Genomic DNA, 12,486 nt, shown 5'->3' on the forward strand with positions numbered 1-12,486 from the left:
TGCAGAAATTCTCGGCCTTAAAAGCAAGCAGGAAGAAATATGATCCCAAGAGGCCACCATCAAACAAGTAACTGAGACACACATCAATTCTTGGGCACAGGTGGTTCGGGCAAAGGATAAAACTCCTACCCCTCTTGCAGCAGTTGAGGAGGTTGTGCAGGCAAAACTTATGGAAGAACGCACCAGACAAGTGAGGGAATTGAATCTTGAGGTGAGAGGTATCCCCTTATCTCACTCCTCTTCGTATCCTATGGAAGTGAGGGCTAAGTTCCTTCAGGATACCCTTAGCCTCCCTGATATAGCTATGGACAAAGCTTGGTTGGGCTACGACTCCACTCTCTTCCTCAGGTTTCAGACTACATCTGATCGAATCCGCGCCCTCAAGGCTAAGCGAAAGTTGTTTTCTCTCCCTAGCAGGATTTTCTTGGATGAGGACCTCACTCGAGCACAGGTTGTGGAACTTAAACAATCCAGAGAACAGGTTATGGCAGCACGACAGGCAGGGAAATGGGCAATTATCAGGAATCTCTGAGCAGTCATTCGAGACTCCTTCCCACCTGGGTGGGAACCCCGAACTAGAGGTTCCAAATGATGGGCCCGCTTGGGTAGACGACAGGGTACAAACATCTCTATCCATTATTGGAATGGCAATGGATCTTTTTGGTCGTCGTCGGGACTTTTGTATGACGCATTCGAATCAATGGACATCCTCTTTGTGACCGCGACTCATGCAAGCCCTGTTCAACCTCTCCAAGATATCACAAGTTACCATTGGTTCTCAGTTTATAGGCAAGAGACGAGGAGTTCGAGAGGGGTTAGAGGGTCAGGTGGAGTTGTTTGTTTGGCTAGTGACTCACTCCGGAACAGGGTATCTCTGGTAGTCGAAGATGAGTTTGCCAGGTTTATGTGGATTCAGTTAGCGTCAGAATCTCTCCTCTGAGGGACATCTACATTGCATTTTGTTACTTTCCCCAAGCCTCTTCACCATTTGCCATCCTTAATGGCTCAAATGGTGACCCCTTTATAGACTTGTACACCGACATCACCCAGTACTTTTTGGTTGGAGAATTCATCCTCCTAAGTGACTTCAATGCTCGCATTATAGATCTCCATGATCAATCAGAGGATGTGTTTTGTACTTAGGGGATAGATCCAGATTTATTTGGGCTTGACCGGATGTCAGATGATGCTTTGGGTCCCACAACAGTTTATGGTAAGCATCTATTGTAGTTGGGGGAATCACAGGAGTTGTTAATTCTAAATGGTCTCCCTCGTTTCCCAAACTCTCGCTTTTTCACGTGTCCTTGCTAGCCAAAACTTGCTCCCTTTTATTTGCCATCTCTCAGTCTCCCCTATCCCCCTTTATGATCATGCACTTCTTTCCTTCTATCTCTGGTTTGATCCTCCCCTTCCACCCCATCCTTCTCCTTAGGACCCACCCCGAACCACCTTTCGATTTGACGAAGGTGACCCTAACATCCTCTCCTCTACCCTACACAAGATGCTCCCATGAAAGACCCAATTCTCCTTGCTTGATTCTACTTCCACTAAATACACTTGTCTTTCATCTGCCATTTGAGAAGCATCACTCAAATCCTTCCCTCACTCCACTTGTTCCTCTTCCACCTCCCGAAGAGTTAGATCTTGCCCCATGAACAAATGGTACGATGACGAATGCAAAATTCTACATCGAGAACTCTGGTATGAATTCAAACCCTTCTACCCTAACCTCAAATCTTCTTACCATCGTCTCCTTCATCACAAGAAACAACTCTTTGTCTCTCATAGAAGACGGGGACTTTCTGCTCTCCTTGCCCACTCCCCTAAACAATTATGGCATACCATCCTTCCCGGACGCTCCCCTCTTCCATTTGACCTTGACCCTACATCCATGTTCTCTCACACTTCCAACCTTTATGATATTTCGGGGCAGGGCCAAATTCATGTTACTTCCCCACCCCCTTCATGTTACCTATTCTTAAACAAAGATATTAGAAAGGCCATTTGGGTGATGAACATCAGCAAAGCAACCGATGAGGAAGGCTACCACGTAGAGTTCTTTAAACACGGTTTTCGTGCTTTGTTTAGTTACTTAGCTGATCTCTTCAACCATGTAGTCCATGAAGGTTTTCCATCGGCATGGTCACACCACATCATCCATTCGATCCACAAATCAGGCTTCAGCTCAAATCCCAATAACTACACAATGATCATGGTGGGCCACACATTCTCGAAGTTGTATGCTATTGTTCTACATAGGAATCTCTCCAATGAAATTGAGCAGAGACAACTCAAAGCTAGGGGATAGGCAGGTTTTCGACCAGCTCATCAGACCATTCACCACATCTTCACCCTCCGCGCCGTGATTGAGGAGGCACGACATTTCTCTTTGAAAGTTTATTGTTGTTTCGTAGATTTTTGGAAAGCTTTTGACTTTATTTCGAGGGAAGCCTTACTCCAGAGACTTAGATATATTGGCATCTCGACGACCCTATTAACAGTTATTACGCGCCTATATGAGTCTGTCCTTGGGCATCTTCGCATGGCTTATGGGGTGTTTGATTTCATCCGAAGCACTATTGGGGTTAAACAGGGTTGTCCATTGTCCCCTACCATGTTTGGGATCTATATTGATGAGTTGGATGCTTTCCTACACGAGCATATCTAGGACACTGATGGTTGTCTTCTTCACCAGGTCCTGATATCTATTCTACTCTTTGCTGATGACGTGGTCCTCCTCTCCTCATCTCTAGAAGGATTACATAGGTAGTTGGATGCCTTAGCTCTGTTTTGTGATCTTTGATAGTTGATGGTCAACTTGGGTAAAACCAAGGTTATGATATTCAATGGGGTGAAGAAAACTTCAAACCTTCACTTCCTATTCAGAGGGGAGGAAGTTGAGATCACCAACATGTATACGTACTTGGGGGTGCAATTCTTAGGTCCCCGTTTTAGTTTGTGATCAGCGCTTCAGCCTCGAATCAACAAAGGATATGTATCCTTAGCCCTTCTCAAGAGACGGTGCTTTCGGCATCACTTCTAGGACATCTCATCCAAGATGAGCCTCATGAACACCTTGATCTGTCCCACTATTCTATATGGCTCAGAGATTTGGGGACTGTCTTTACTTGAATCGGATTGGGCTTCAGTTGAGAGAGTCAAGATTCTTCTTCTTCACCGCATCATTAGATGCAAACAGACAATACCTCAACACATCATCCTTGCAGAGTTTAGAGCCCAACCCTTTCAGCTTGAGACATTCTTCAGTTTGGTCTCATTCTTGCATCGTGTCTGGGATTTGCAAACTCGATAAAGAGTAGGGATCGTTACCCTTACTTAGTGTATTGCTCTTCTAAGACTATTGCCCGTTCTTCTCCCTCGGGTTGCGCTAGATGTTGGTTTACATGAGCTTCACATCTCTTAGAGTCAATGGGCATTCAGTAGGATTGTCTCCCTCCTTTTCGATATTCCTTGGATGCTCCTGGTCACCTTCTACCTAATAGACAGGAGTTGAACAAGATCATCAAGGAGGACATCTACAAGAAGTTCATCTAGATCACCTAGGTCAATCCTCCGGGAGGGTTATGCCCAAAGATGGCCTTTATATTGAGCGCTTCTTAGAGTTGAGAGACGGGCTTATTATTCAACCCTAGTATACGTTTCACCACTAGATGCATGCTCTTCGCATTCCTCTAGGCCAATTTAGAGTAGGTTCTCATAGACTTCGGGTAGAGACGAACCACCAGATTGATAGATCAGATAGAATCTACCAGGTATGTCATTTACAGGAAGTAGAGACTAAGGTGCACTTCATTTTTTTATGCCCTATCTACTACAAGATCAAAGGAAGGTTGCATTGCTTATTCAGAGACTCTTAGACCCTCGTAGAATTTTTCAGGTATCCAGATCAGAGATGTTTGGCCCTATATATGCAAGAGGCTCTCAGGTTCCGAACGTATATTCTTCAGCCTCCCATCAGACCAGACCCCACACAGAGGATCACGACATTTTTCAAGGTACTACCTTCAACAGGGGCTCAAAGAGAACGATTGATATTGTTTCATATCTAGACTCTAAACAAGTGAGGATTCGCAAGACCTCACCCTGCCACACGAGATCTCAATAACAAAACCATATTAGATCTATCCCTGGGAGACGGACTAGGTCCTCCAGACCTCAGTAGTGCGCAAACTCCCCCAAACAACGATTTAGTGGACAGTCCGCACCTCCCACTGGCCCTTCATCGAGGCATCAAACTTTGTGGAGTTTTTTTTAGTGTTCTTCAGTCAGCCTCGGATGTTAGGAGAGATGGGTCTGACCCTCAGACTAGCCCCCGGATCTTCTCCGTCAAGGAATTCCATACATTGTATCTTTTATGTTCCTGCATTGTATTTTTTATAGGAGACCGTTTGGTTCTCTCGCATTGTATGGACCTCATTGTACTCAACAATGACTTTGACCTACTTTGTGGTTATTAGTTGGACATAAATATAATTATGTTATCTTATTTATGGATGTATGTACTAGAAGAAAATAAAAAATATATTTTCAACTTTAAGATTAGAAAGTGTGGATAGGAATAATGTTAAAAAAATAAGAAATCTTATCCGCTTTTGTGGATATAGATGGAAGTAGTTTTTTATTAAGTTTAGTAAAATCGACTAGATTTGTAGGGGGGGAAATATGAAGAAATCTTAGACTTTGTGGAAAAAACAGGGAGATTGGATTCCTTTTTGGGAAATTCCAATTCGTCTAAATTTTAGTAATAACAGAGGAGGAATTAGATATATATTTATCAATGGATGTGTGTACCAGAGGAAAATCATAAAATATATCTTAGTAACTTGTTGGATATTATGGCAATTTGTAATGTAATTAGAAAGTGTAAATGAGTTAATGTTGTATGCACACTCCAACCATTAATTCTATAGCAGGTTAGGCAGGATCTGGCATCAATTATTGGTATCAGAGCTACGGTACATAGAGAAAAAAGTGAAATGGCATTCCACGTTTGATGGGGAAGACGAGGTCGAAGGAGAAGACCAGCAATTGATGTTGGAGATAGGGAGGACATGAGACATGTCCAAGAAAGGCTAAAACCCTTAGAAATGAATAGACAAAGAGATCTAGAGACTAGAGACATCAGTGAATCTGAGGGATGCAGAACATGTCGGAGAGCCTGCAGAAATAAAATTGATGAGGTCAATGATTGGGGCTATTTCAAGGCCTTAACAGAGATACCTACCTACAATGGTAGCTTGGAACCGAAAGAATTAATAAATTAGATCAATGCTTTATATAAGCATTTTGAGTATGACGAGGTACAAACAGGTGAAGTTTGTTGTTACTAGATTGAAAGGACATGTTAGGGTCCTATAATTTTTATAAGGTCACTTGATTATAGCTCATGATTACTATATTTGATATGTTCTAAATAATATTTCATCCTCCAAATTATTTCCAAGAGGGGGTCAAAAAGATAAAATGTGATTAATTTTACATGAAATCCTAATATTTGAGTTCATTATGTCTCTATCCAAAGTTCAGAGGCATTATGTATTATACCAAAGTTTTCTGCTCATGTCATAAGGGTCGAAAATGACAAAAGGAGTTTGTCGCTTGGGGTTAAGTCCCGTGCACCATCCAGCCGCTTGATTGTCACTCTGTTAGATCAATGGTCAACAGGGTTTTTTGTCCCCCCTTACTATCCTACCTTTATTGGTATGGGGGGGGGGGTCTGAAAAGTTGTTCTCCTCCCCACCGGACCCACTCTACGTGTCATCACCTTGCCATTTCAGACCCCCCGCCCCCTTCACAATCCGCATACCACTTTTACCCCCCTCCGAAAACCGCCAACGACCACCTGCCATGTCCCTCCTCATCCTACACTCATATTCTTCCACCTAATCATCTTTCCTCCAACCATGTGTCTCCACATTATCCCCCACCTCCATTTCACCTCCCACCTCCACGTCATATGTCTGTTTCATGGCCAAGTAAAACTATGTTTTTTCCCTATACAACATAGTACTTTCAAACATGGTTTACAAACAACTGAGAACGTATTTTCAAATACTGAAAGAGTTTTTTGTTGCTAACATCCTCTTGTACAAAAACCTCTCTCAGTTTTCTAACAACTGTTATGGTTTGGGAGATGCTAATGATTCTTTGAAGGCATATTTTCCAGAAATTTCTTGTTTCAACCACCTTTTTGCAGAGAATATTGTGGATAATCAGAGATGAATCTTGGGAAACTGGATGAGGTTTTGGTTCCTAATATGCCAAGATACAAAATCCTATCTCACTTTTCACACAGATATCAGGGATTGGGAGATTCACTCTCATCATTTTAGCCTATTTTTTCCGACTACGCAATGTCCTGTTTTAGTCACCTTTTTGCAGAGCATATTGTGGATAATCATAAATGAATTTTGGTAAACTGGAGGAGGTTTTTGTTCCTCAGATGCTAAGCTACAAAAACCTCTCTCATTTTTCAAATAGATAGCTCAGATTGATATCTTCAAAGGTATGAGTGGACCCTATTTTTCAGAATTCCGGGAGGAAAAAGATCAAAGGCAGCTAGTGACTTGGAGGCCACCTCATCAAATAAGAGTTGCTATCAAATTCGAATTGCTCTTATTTATCACCAGAAACCTACAAAGATGGTGCCAAGTAGATTCATTAGTTTTGAATGTCCTATATTTTAGCTCTATTTGTATAAGATAGTTTGTGATATTTGTAAACAAATCTTGATATTTCTTCGAGATATTTTAGTTTAGAATTTGTATAAATACCGCATAGTTTGAAGTAATAGATGTTGATTGTTGAATATAATTTTCCTCTGCGAATTATAATTTCCAAGTTGCTGGAAGCATCATTATCCAAGGACATTCTTCACAAGATTCATGCGGTGTACGAAATGGTGATGTTTTTCTTCAGTTTATGTGTTTAATCATTGTTCCCTTCCTCTGTTATTTATGAAAAAGCTTAATTACATAACATAAACTGTGACGAATATGATATGTTATACAAAACGCCCTATTCTGGCTATTAGTGATTTATATGTTTTCTGTTGAAGTAAAATTAAGGAATCCTTCATTGCTCCTTAGTTTCTGCTGAGTCTCACATTTCTTATGTTTCATAATCCATTTAAAATTATGAAAGATCCAACTAGTGCAACCTAGCTTGCCTTGTGAAACTCCTTCAAAGTTTTATGCAAACCTAGTTAATCTCTATACTCCATAGCCCAATGGAATTATAACAATTTAATTAACCAAACAATCTAATAAAAAAAAATCAATACAATAATAACTAACCTAAAATTCACATAAAACAAAGCTAAATTTTACAGAGATATCCTTCTCTGAAGCTGGTTTTGATGTTTTCTTATGTGTTTACTCCCTCAACCTCAAAAACACAGAATGACAACATAGTGGCGACCATACTGGGGAACGAACCTTTCAGATTTCCCGGAAAAGTGTGTCAAGTTCCAGATCTGATTACTGATGGTGGACAGTGATCAGACACAAGAAGGTTGTATCATTCACCAGGCGACTCCACATTCAAAGTATCCAAAGCTTCAAAGTTTTTAGCGTGACTCTAATGTCAAAGAATCTAGATTTGTAGAAAACTCATGGCGACTCCACTGCAAGTTGATCAGATTTTTTGCTAAATAAGATGACAGGTTATGTGGAAAATCCTCTGTCTTGTGAAGTTTTAAAAGAAGTCAGGGATGAATTAGCCGATTTTAAAATTGATGAATATTTTTAACGGGCATGTGTTCATTGTTTGAAATTAAGCAAATTTTATCCTGAAAGTAAATTTTTTTTTCTTGAGTTAGTTGTTGAAAGATTCAAGAAGGATATTGAACTTTTGGATTATCAAATTCAGTCCTATAATTTCTGAGATCCTAAACAATTCTTGGAAAATCTTCCTTCTCCAAAACAAGAGGAGATTGTATTGCCTTTTGATTTGCAGATTGCTGAGAATTATGTTTTTGAGTACAAGATTGAAACTGAACAGTGGGAATCAGGGTTTAACCTTGAGAATACAACTGATGAAATCTTCCATGCTCAATCAATCAATGAAGGCCTGCAAAGTAAACTAATTAATCATGCATTTACTGATCCTATAGCAAACTACATGGAGGTTCTTTTCAGCTCAAGTGTTCAATCATGTTTTCATGACTAGATCCAACAGCAGTTGCCATTGCACTATACAGCTTTGATTTTATGGACAAAAAGTCAAGTTGTCCTTTTGATTGTGCTAACAAACAGTCAAGCGGCCCACTTGTTTCAACAACTACTTGACCGGCTTCATTGGCATTTTTTATTATTTGATTCAACATCATGTTTAGCAGTGTAAAGTAGGTAGCGGTGTGCAAATAAGCTCAGTCCCCTGAGCATTTTTTTCAAGCATTCTTTCCAGTTTCAAATTTCCGTTCAAGTGTGTATTTCAGTTTTCAATTTGCATAATGGTTTTGATTCTAATTTGAAGATTTTTAGTCACGGAGATTTTTATGACAGAGCAGATTACAGATTTGGGATCGGCCTAATGGATCAGGCTACTAGTCTACAGTGTTCTTGACACTTCACCAGGAAGTGCTATCCCTAGGTGGAGCCACTGTTAAGGTCCTATAATTTTTATAGGGTCACTTGATTATAGCTGATGATTATTATATTTGAAATGTTGTAAATAATATTTCATCCTCCAAATTATTTCCAAGAAGGGGTCAAAAAGATAAAATGTGGTTAATTTTACATGAAATCCTAATATTTGAGTTCATTATGTCTCTATCCAAAGTTCGGAGGCATTATGTATTATAACCAAAGTTTTTCGCTCATGTCATAAGGGTCGAAAACGACAAAAGGAGTTTGTTGCTTGTGGTTAAGTCTCATGCACCATCTAGCCGCCTGATCGTCACTTCGTCAGATCAATGGTCAACAGGGTTTTTTGGCCCCCCCTTGCCATCCTACCTTTATTGGCAGGGGGGGGTCCGAAAAGTTGTTCTCCTCCCCACCGGACCCACTCTACATGTCATCACCTCGCCATTTCAGACCCCCACCCCCCCCCCCCCCCCCCCCCCCCCCCCACCCCCCTTCACAACCCGCTTACCACTTTTAGCCCCCTCCGAAAACCACCAATATCCACCCGCCATGTTCCTCCTCATCCTACACTCATATTCTTCCGCCTAATCATCTTTCCTCCAACCATGTGTCTCCACATTATCCCTCACCTCCATTTAACCTCCCGCCTCCACATCATATGTCAGTTTCAAGGCCAAGTAAAATTATGTTTTTTTCCCTATACAACATAGTACTTTCAAACATGGTTTACAAACAATTGATAACTTATTTTCAAATACTGAAAGAGGTTTTTGTTGCTAACATCTTCTTGTACAGAAATGTCTCTCTGTTTTCTAATAACTATTATGGTTTGGGAAATGCTAATGATTATTTGAAGGCATATTTTCCAAAAAAAAAATTGTTTCAGTCACCTTTTTGCAGAGAATATTGTGGATAATCAGAGATGAATCTTGGAAAACTGGACGAGGTTTGGGTTCCTAATATGCCAAGATACAAAATTTTATCTCACTTTTCATATATCTATCAGGTTTTGGGAGATTCACTCTCATCATTTTAGCCTATTTTTTCCGACTACGCAATGCCCTGTTTTAGTCACTTTTCGCAAAGCATATTGTGGATAAAAAAAATGAATTTTGGTAAACTAAAGGAGGTTTTTGTTCCTAAGATGCTAAGCTACAAAAACCTCTCTCAGTTTTCGAACAACTAGCTCGGATTGATATCTTCAAAGGTATGACTGGACCCTATTTTTCAGAATTTCGGGAGGAAAAATCTCAAAGACAGTTAGTGACTTGGAGGCCACCTCATCAAATAAGAGTTGCTATCAAATTCGAATTGCTCTTCTCACCAGTAATCCACAAAGATAGTGCCAAGTAGATTCATTAATTTTGAATGTCCTATATTTTAGTTCTATTTGTGTAAGATAGTTTGAGATATTTGTAAACAAATCTTGATATTTTTTCAAGATATTTTAGTTTAGAATTTGTATAAATACTTCATAGTTTGAAGTAATAGATGTTGATTGTTGAATATAATTTTCCTCTTCGAATTGTAATTTCCAAGTTGCTGGAAGCATCAATAATACAAGGACATTCTTCACAGGGTTCATGTGGTGTACGAATGGTGATGTTTTTCTTCAGTTTATGTGTTTAATCATTGTTTCCTTTCTCAGTTATTTCTGAAAACCTTAATTACATAACAAAGACTGTGACGAATATGATATGTTTTATAGAACACCCTATTCTAGTTGTTAGTGATTTATATGTTTTCTATTGAAGTCAAATTAAGGAATCCTTCATTGCTCCTTAATTTCTACTAAGTCTTACATTTCTTCTGTTTCATAATCCATTTTAAATTTTGAAAGATCCAACTAGTGCAACCTAGCTTGCCTTGTAAAACTCCATCAAAATTTGATGCAGACCCAATTAATCTCGAGACTCCATAGCCCAATGGAATTATAACAATTTAATCAACCAAATAATCCAATAAAAAAACAACCAGTACAATAATAACTAGCCTAAAATTCACATAAAACAAAGCTAAATTTTACAGAGATCCCTGTCTAAAGCTAACAGGGCTACATTCTAGCTTCAATAGTGGTTTTGATGATGTCCTTTGTGTTTACTCCCTCAACCTCAAAAATACAGAAGGACAATAGGAAACACAACTCTTTGGTGGGATAGATTCCAAGAAGAAAGGAGAAAAAAGAACAAACCCAATTTCAAAAGTTGGAGCAGAATGGTGGCAAAGCTTAAAGGTAAATTTTTGCCCAACGATTACGAGTTGTATTTATTCAGGAAAATGCAAAACTTGAAACAAAAGCCATTCAATGTTAAAGAGTATACTGAAGTTTTTTACAAGGTGAATATTAGAGCTGTATACATCCAAGAAGGTTGCCAGATATATCGATGGGTTGTGATTTGAGATTCAAGATGAGTTTAGCTTATTTTCACCCATAACTGTAGAAGATGCTTACCAATTTTGTAACAGCCCTGGTGAAAACTCCATGTAATAAAAGTTAATAAAGTTAAATTAATAACCACGATTGATGGGACACTTATTCCAAGATGAATGTTGGGCAAGACATCCTAGTGTGGGTATTCATTTGGTTATTAATGGCTAAGGAAATTGGAAAAGGCAATGGCTAAGGCTTTGGAAAGGCGAAATGGCATTTTGGCACAATTATTTATGAAAATAATGGAAATTAGTAGAAAATGAAGGTGAAAGGTCACATGTTGCATGTGAGGAGGAAAATGAAGGAAAATAATGGAAAATGAAGAAAATAGAGGCCTCATTCATAAAAAGGGTTCTGAGATCAGTTGGTAACCTTTGGTCAGTTGAGCTTTGGAGCTCTCTCATTATTCTCTCTCTCACTCTCACCCTTAGACACTTAGAGTTTTCTTGGAGCATTTTGGCATTGGATCAAGAAAGGCAAAGAAGGAAAGAGGAAGCAAGGATCAAGTAGGGAAAGGCAGGATCAAGCAATTACAACAAGATTCTTTGCAGGTATCAATTTGCATGTGTGTTTTCCTCGCTATATTTGGCATGCATGGTATTGCATGTTGTTCTTTTGTTGTTATGGCATGGGTTTTGCCAAGTGTGACAACGTTTTTAGCCTAGCCTTGCCATTTTCGGATATCCATGGTGTGATGGGGTTCTCATGTTTTGGTTGAGATGGATTGCTAGATGGATTCAAAGCTAAGTGAGTTGGATCTCTGAAATGATAGAACACATGGCCTAATAACCCCTAAACTAGATTGTGGTTTGTGGTAAAGTCAGATTTTGTGTTGCCTCGAATGGCCTAGGAATCCTTATCGGTGAATGGCAGGATACACGGTAAAGCCTAGAGGTGGTTCGCTCTCCATTGGGCCTAGTAATCCTGGGTTTGGGATATGTGGTAAAGCCTGGAGAGTGGGTCTCAGTTTAGGGCTTAATAATCCGGGTTTAGACTGCGGTAAAGCCCGAGAGACTAAGAGACAAGAAAATTCCTCACGATGTAGGTGGAGAAATCAAGTGGCATCAATGCTTGTTTGGCTTAGTGATCACGTGGAGATCATGGTAAAGTATGTTATGACATGTTTATTGTGTTGGCCTAGTGAACTGGGATGGATTACAATAAAGCCTAGTTTCTATTGATGAGTGTGAGGTGGTTTAGCCTTGGTATGCCCTGGTTGGTTCTCTTGGTTTGTGTCTCACATTCATGCTTGGAATATGGCACGAGGGCTCAGTAATTCTATGGTTGGGTGGAACATGGAAGTCCCATCATGGGTTTGGATTTCGCATCATTAATGAAAGTTTATTTCTCCTTGTATTTTTATGAGTATTGCACTGGTTTATATGTGGATCATATGGTTGTGATTTCATTGGTATTTCTGTTGCTGTGTGTTGGTTATATATGTGTTTT

Source organism: Pinus tabuliformis, chromosome 2_1 (genome assembly GCF_031772625.1).
Source record: "Pinus tabuliformis cultivar Carrire ecotype Pingquan chromosome 2_1, CPIR1, whole genome shotgun sequence".
Lineage (NCBI taxonomy): Eukaryota > Viridiplantae > Streptophyta > Pinopsida > Pinales > Pinaceae > Pinus > Pinus tabuliformis.